The sequence below is a fragment of the Apodemus sylvaticus genome, chromosome 1 (genome assembly GCF_947179515.1).
Source record: "Apodemus sylvaticus chromosome 1, mApoSyl1.1, whole genome shotgun sequence".
Taxonomy (NCBI): Eukaryota; Metazoa; Chordata; class Mammalia; order Rodentia; family Muridae; genus Apodemus; species Apodemus sylvaticus.
The window spans coordinates 123196499-123204391 of NC_067472.1; positions in this window are offsets into that span (position 1 = coordinate 123196499).

The following is a 7893-nucleotide window of genomic DNA, read 5'->3' on the forward strand; positions in this document are numbered from 1 at the left end:
TTAAAAACCATAAGGAAAAAAGGCTAAGTAAAATATAAAGTTGGACCTATCAGAATTATAGCAGACTTCTCACCAGAGACACTAAAAGCCAGAAGAGATGGACAGAGATCATGCAGACCCTAAGAGAACACAAATGCCAGCCCAGGCTACTATACTCTGAAAAACACTTAATCATCACAGATTTGAAAACCAAAATATACCATGGTAAAATGAAATATAACAACATCTATCTACCAATATTGCCCTACAGAGGATTATAGAAGAAAAACTCCAAAACAAGGAAGGTACCTATACCAGAGAAAAAACAAGACATTAATCATCTCACAAGTCAGCCAACAGAAGAGAGTCACTTACACACAGTTCCAACTACAACACCAAGCATAACAGGAACTAAAAATCATCTGTTTTTAATATCTCTCAATATAAATGTAATCAATTCCCCAGTAAAAAGACATAACCTAAAAGACTAGATATACAATAAGGATCTGGCATTTTGCATGTACAAGAAACAGCTCAATGACAAGGACACTATCTCAGAGTAAACATCTGGAAAAAAATCTTTGAAGCAAATTGTCCAAAGAATCAAAAGGGACCTGCCCTCCTAATGCCCATTAAAATATATTTCAACAAAAGTTATCAAGCAAGATGGGAATGGACACATGATATCCATCAAAGGAAAAACACAAGAGAAAGTCTCAATTCTGAAAATCTATGCCATAAATATAAGAGTGCCAACACTCATAAAAGAAAATTTACTAAAGCTCAGAATACACATAGAAACCCAAATATTAATGAGAGACTTCAACACCCTACTCTTAACAAAGGAAAGGTCATTGAAAAAAAATGGAGATACAATGAAACAAATAGAGGTTTTGAACCAAATGAATTAAACATATATACAAAACATTTCACAGTGAAAACAGAAGAATATATCTTCTTTTCAGCATGTCATGGTACCTTACACATCAGAAACAAAACAAACCTCAACATATACAAAAAGACTGAATTAATCTCATACATCCTACCAGATCACTCAAGTCTAAGGCTAGACTTCAATAATAAAAAGGAAAAGAAAAAATCTAATACCCATGGAAACTGAACAACTTTCTACTCAATGATAACTTGGTCAGGGAGGAAATAAAGAAAGAAATTAAAGACTTCCTGGAATTCAATGAAAATGAGGACACAGCATACCCAAACTTATGGGGGACAATGATACCACTGCTAAAAGGAAAACTCACAGCACTAAGTTCCCTAGTAAATGAATTGGAGAGATCCTGTACTAGTAGTGTCATAACCACAAACCTTAAAGCCCAAGAAAATAAAGAAGCAAACACACTCAAGAGTAGTAGACATCAAGAAATACCCAAAATCAGTGCTGAAATTAACCAAATAGAAATAAAGAGAATGATAGAATGAATCAATGAAAGCAAAATCTAGTTCTTTAAGAAAAATGAAAGATAGATAAACCCCTAGCCAAACTAACTAAATAGAAAAGTGATCGTATCCAAATTAAAAAAATCAAAAATGAAAAGGGAGACATAAAACCAGAAATTGAGGAAATTTTTTAAAAAAATCATCAGATCTTAGTAGAAAAGCCTATATCAACAAAACTGGAAAATCTAGATGAAATCGATGATTTTTCTAAACAAGATACAAAATGCTGAAGTTAAATCAAAAGCAAGTAAACTATCTAAATACATCCATATCCCCTAAGAAAATAAAAGACGTCATTAAAAAAACCTCCCAACCAAAAGAAGGCCAGGGACAGATAGCTTTAGTACATAATTCTATCAAATCTTCAAAGAAGTAATACCAACTCTCCTCAAACAATTCTATAAAGTAGAAACAGAAGGAACACTGCCTAATTCATTCTATGAAGCCACAGTTACTCTGATTCTCCATCTATACAAAGACTCAATGAAGGGAAACAACTTTACCCCAATTTCATTTATGAATATTGATGGAAAAATACTCAATAAAATTCTTCCAAACTGAATCCAAGAAGACATCAAAACCATCATTCAACACGATGAAGTAGGCTAAATCTTAGGCATGTAAGGTACATTCAATATATAAAAACCCATTAACATAATCAACTTTATAAGCATATTAAAAGAAAAATATTACATGATCATCACCTTAGATGCTGTAAAGCATTTGACAAAATACAAAACCTCTTCATTTTAAATGTACTGGAGAGATCATAAATTCAATGCTTTACCTAAACATAATAAAAGGAGTACACAGCAAACTAACAGCCAATATTAAATTAAGTGGAGATAAACTTGAAGCAATCCCTTTAAAATAGGACAAGAATGCTAGCCAGAGCAATAAGAAAACTAAAGGAGGTCAAAGGGATAAAATGGGAAAATGAGAAGACAATGTATTGATATTTGTGGATGATATGATAGTATATATGAGGGACCCCAAAATTTCGACCACAAAACTCCTACAATTGGTAAACACCTTCAGCAAAGTGACTGGATAGAAAATTAACTCAAAGAAATCAGTATTCCTTCTTTATACAAGATTAACTGGTTGAAAAAGATATTATGGAAAAAACACCCTTTAAAATAGTCACAGATAATATAAAATATCTTGGTGAAACTCTAACGAAACAAGGAAAAGATCTGTATGACAAGAACTTCAAGTGAAGTAACCCAATCACAAAAGAATATACATGGAATGCAATCTCTGATAAGTGGACATTAATTAGCTCAGAAGCCCTGAATACCCAAGGCAAAAATCACTTAACAAATGACTCCCATGAAGAAGTATGGAGAAGGTCCTGATCCTGGAAAGGATTAATCTAGCATTGGAGAGGAATATAAGGACAGAGAAAAAGGAAGGAGGTGATTGGAGAATGGATGGAGAGAAGAAGATTTATGGGACATATGGGGAGAGGGGATCTGGGAAAGGGGAAATCATTTGGAATGTAAACAAGGAATATAGAAAATAAAAATATTAAAAAATAAAATATATCCAACTGCAAAAAAAAAGAAATCTATTGAATCAAAGCATTACTAATCAAAATTCCAAAAAAAAATTGTAGATTCAAAGATTGATTCTCAACTTCATGTCATAAAATAAATGCAGGATAGCCAAAATAATCCTGAACAATAAAGAACTTCAGGAGGAATCATCATCCCTGACCTCAAGTACTACTACAGAGAAATAATAATTTAAAACTTCAAGGTATTGCTACATAAACAAACTGGTTGATAACTGGAATCCATTGCAATACCCAGGAATAAAGCCACAGTTATGTACACTTGTTTTTGGATAAAGTAGGCAAAACAATTCAGTGCAAAAAAGAAAGCATCTTCATCAAATGTTGTTAGTCTAACTGGATGTTTTCATGTAGAAGAATGAAAATGATCTCATAGTTATCACCCTGCACAAAACTCAAGTCCAAGTGGATCAAGAACTTCAACATAAAAACTGATACATTAAATATCATAGAACAACACATTGATACAAGGGTCAATTTTCTGAGCAACACGCCAATGGCTCAGGCTCTAAGATCAATTGATACATGAGACCTCATTAAGCTGCAAAGATTCTATAAGGCAAGGGACATTGTCAATAAGACAAAACAGCAGCCTACAGATTGAGAACTCAACAAACAACATAGGGCTAATATTCAATATTTATAAAGCACCGAAGAAGTTAAATACCAACAACACAAGTAGCCTAATTAAAAAAAAATTGAAGCATAGGTCTGCTACCTAAGCTGATCCTGTGCCACAGCACCCAGAGCTGATCCTGTGCCACAGTGCAACATACCCAAATATCTCCAGAAAAGAGCTGGTCTCCAAGAGCACCGACAAACCTGTGAGCACAGGTGAGACCACCTCTTCTGTTCAAATTCCTGGCCCAATAGGGATGCTCTCAAAATCATCAGGATATAGGAAACAAGGAACAGCCAGAGACAAAACACTTATGGTTTCTGTCTGTACCACAGGGCTGACCCTGTGCTATAGCTGTTCATGCCCAAATTCCTCCTGGAGAGAACTGGTCTCCCAGGAGTACTGACACACAGACTTGCAGGGGAGGACAAGCCACAGTAAGAAACAGCAAGAGCAGATAACACCAGAAATAACTGGATGGCAAGAGGCCAGGGCAAGAACATAAGCAACAGAAACCAAGGATAGTTTGCATCACCAGAACACAGTTTTCTGAACACAGCAAGTACCCCAACACACCAAGTATAACAGAATATCATTAGTAATATCAGGACTGTTATGTGAACATGGTATGGATCTCTAGTTGGGCTGGTTATTGATTGGTCATTCCCTCAGGCTCTGCCCCATCGCCAATTCCTGAATTTCTTGTAGACATGATACATTTGGACCAAAAATTGTCTGAGAGTTTGTGTCTCTATTGTTCCACAGGAGTTCCTGACTGGACATAGGAGGCAGCCTCCCCAAACTCCATATCCCCAGTGCTGTGAGTCATTGTGAAAGATAACATCATTGATTCTTGGATGTCTCCCCTATATAAGGTCTCCATCCCTTTCTGGAGTTTCCCCTCATACCCCTATGGTTACAGATTTCCATTCATAGTTATGGATTCTGTCCACTTGTATGTGGACATTATCCATTAAATAATTACCAATCAATCTACTATCCACAGTCCCACAGAGACAGGAAGGGATGGAATGGACATAGGGAATCTCTGTGGGAGACATAAATACAATAGATTTTAGAGCTGGGGTATAGGGAAGGGGAACAAGAGCATCAGTTGGGAAGGAGAAGGCAAAATGAGGTTGAGATGAAAGGTAGGAAAAATGGCGAGAATTAAGGGGTATTTGAACACTAACAACTTATGGTCTATGATCAAGAATTGACAAATGGGACTTCATAAAATTACAAAGCTTCTGTAAGGCAAGACACTGTCAATAGGACAAAACAGCAACCAACAGATTGGGAAAAGATCTTTAGTAATCCTCCACCTTATACGGGATTATATCCAATATATGAAAGGAACTAAAGACGTTAGACTCCAGAGAACCACATAACCCTATTAAAATGGGGTACAGAGCTAAATAAAGAATTCTCAACTGAGGAATGCTGAATGTTCGAGAAGTCCCTAAATAAATGTTCAACATCCTTAGTCATCAGGGAAATGAAAATCAAAACAAACCTGAGATTCCACCTCACAGAAGTCATAACGACTAAGTTTAAAAATTCAAGTGACAGCAGATGCCAGAGAGGATGTGGAGAAAGAGGAATGCTCCTCCATTGCTGGTGAGACTGCAAACTGGTACAACCACTCTAGAAATAAATTTGGTTGTTCCTCAGAAAACTGAACATATTAATACCTGAAGACCCATCTATACCACTCCTGGTCATATACCCATAAGATGCTCCAAAATTTAATAAGGAAACATGGTCTACTATGTTCATAGAAGCCTTATTTATAATAGTCCAAAGCTGGAAAGAAACCAGATGTCCCTTAACAGAGGAATTGATACAGAAAATGTAGTAAATTTACACAATAGAGTACTACTTCGCTATAAAAACAATGAATTCATGAAATTCTTGATCAAATGAATGGAACTAGGAAATATCATCCTGAGTGAGGTAACCCAATAAGAAAAGAACACACATGGTATACACTCACTGATAAGTGGATATTAGCCTAGAAAACAGGAATACCCAAGATACAATTCACACACCACTTGGAATTCAAGAAGGAAGAGCAAATTGTGGAAACTTCAGTCCTTCTAAGAACAGGGAAAAATACCCATGGGAGCAGATACAGAGATAAAATTTGGAGCAGAGACTGAAGGAAAGGCCATCCAGAGACTGCCCCACCTGGGGATCCACCCATAGACAGTTATCAAACTCCATACACTATTGTGGTTGGCAACAAGTGCTTGGTGACAGGAGCCTGATATAGCTGTCTCCTGAGGGGTTCTACCAGTGCTTGACAAATACAGAGGTGAATGCTCACAGCTACCCATTGGACTGAGCACTGGATTACCTGGTGGAGCTATAAAAAGGACCAAAGGGGCTGAAGGGGTTTGCAGACCCATAGGAGGAACAACAATATCAACCAACCAGTTCCCCCAGAGCTCCCAGGGACTAAACCACCAATCAAGAAGTACACATGGATGGACCCATGGCTCCAGCCACATACGTAGCAGAGGATGGCCTTGTCGGACATCAACAGGAGAAGAGACCCTTGGTTCTATAAAGGCTTGATGTCCCAGTGTAGGGTAATGCCAGGACAGGGAAGCACAGCAGGTGTAGGTGGGTTGGTGAGCAGGAAGAAGGGGATGGGATAGAAATTTTTTCAGATGGGAAATGGGCATAACATTTGAAATGTAAATAAAGAAAATATCTAATAAATATAAAAAAGATAAACCTTAAATCTCAGTGTAATCAAAACTCTTTGATTTATTGGAACAATATTACTAAAATAGTATAGGTAATTTTGATTTTTAAGTTTACCTTACTACCAGTTTTTTTAAAAAAAATATCAGATTAAAGCAAATGACTGGGCCAACAAATTACATCAGTAGAAGCATATCACCATTTGAATGTAAGATTCACATCAGGAGTTAGTAAAAAATTTATATTATTCCTGCTTCTCCTTAGGGAATCATAAGAAGAACATTAGAGAGACTGTGCATATTGATATCAGCTTGATAATGCAATCCCAGAGCTAATTAATTTAATGTAATAATTAAAGTAATTCTATAGCACAGCAAGGACATTTTAATTTCTTATACTTGCCTAGCAAATGTGTTCAACCTCGGTGAACAACGAATATTTCCAAACTTTCTCAAATTATTATTTTGGTTGCCTTTAAACTCAATTGAGGAGTATTGGGGTAAACTAAATAAATGACAATTCATGCACCAATGTTTAAAAAAAGTTGATATGCCTTGTACAATAATGTAAAATGAAATGCACTGAGACAACTTCAAAGAATAAATGTATGCCAATGACTGATTCAAATTTTAATTAAGTAATTATATTTTCTTTTTTATTCTTCAAAATTTTTATATTCCAGTTTTATTCCCTTCCTGGTCTGCTCTCCGACTTTTCCATATCCCATACCTCCTCCCCCAATCTCCAAGAGGATGTCACCACACCCCACACCCATCTCACCAGACCTCCCCACTACCTGGGGCCTCAAGTCTCTTGAGGGTTAGGTGCATCCTCCCTCACTGAATCATGACCTGGCAGTCCTCTGCTATGTATGTTTTCGGAGCCTTATATTAGCTGCCAGGTTGGTGGCTCAGTGTCTGAGCAATCTCAGGGGTCCAAGTTAGTTGAGACTGCTGGTCTGCAAATAGAGTCCCCATTCTCCTCAGCTTCTTCGAGCTTTTCCCTAATTGAACCACAGTGGTCAACAGCTTCTGTCCATTTGTTGGGTATAAATATCATATGCAAATAGTAATATATTGACTTCCTCCATTCCAACTTGTATCACTTTGATGTCCTTTTTGTTGTCCTGTTGATCTAGCTAGAATTTCAAGTACTATATTGAATTGATAAGGGGAGAGCGGGCATCCTAACCTTCTCCCTGATTTTAGTGAGATTGCTTCAAGTTTCTCTCCATTTAATTTTATATTGGTTGTTGGCTTGCTGTGCATTGCTTCTTTCATGTTTGGGCCTTGAATTTACATTCTAAGACACCAAATGTTTAATACACCTAACAGCCAGTTAATATTACACTTTGTGCACACTTTAAGCTTAAAAGCAGGTACTATATTCTCAGCCTCCGTCTTTAACCTGTCTTTAAGATTACCACAGTATATCAACAGTTCTTATTTGACTTGGCATTCCCATGTAATGAACATTTACATTCTTAGATAATACATAGCTGTAGTATTAAATTATTCACTCATTCACATACCTGATTCATGTTAAAGCA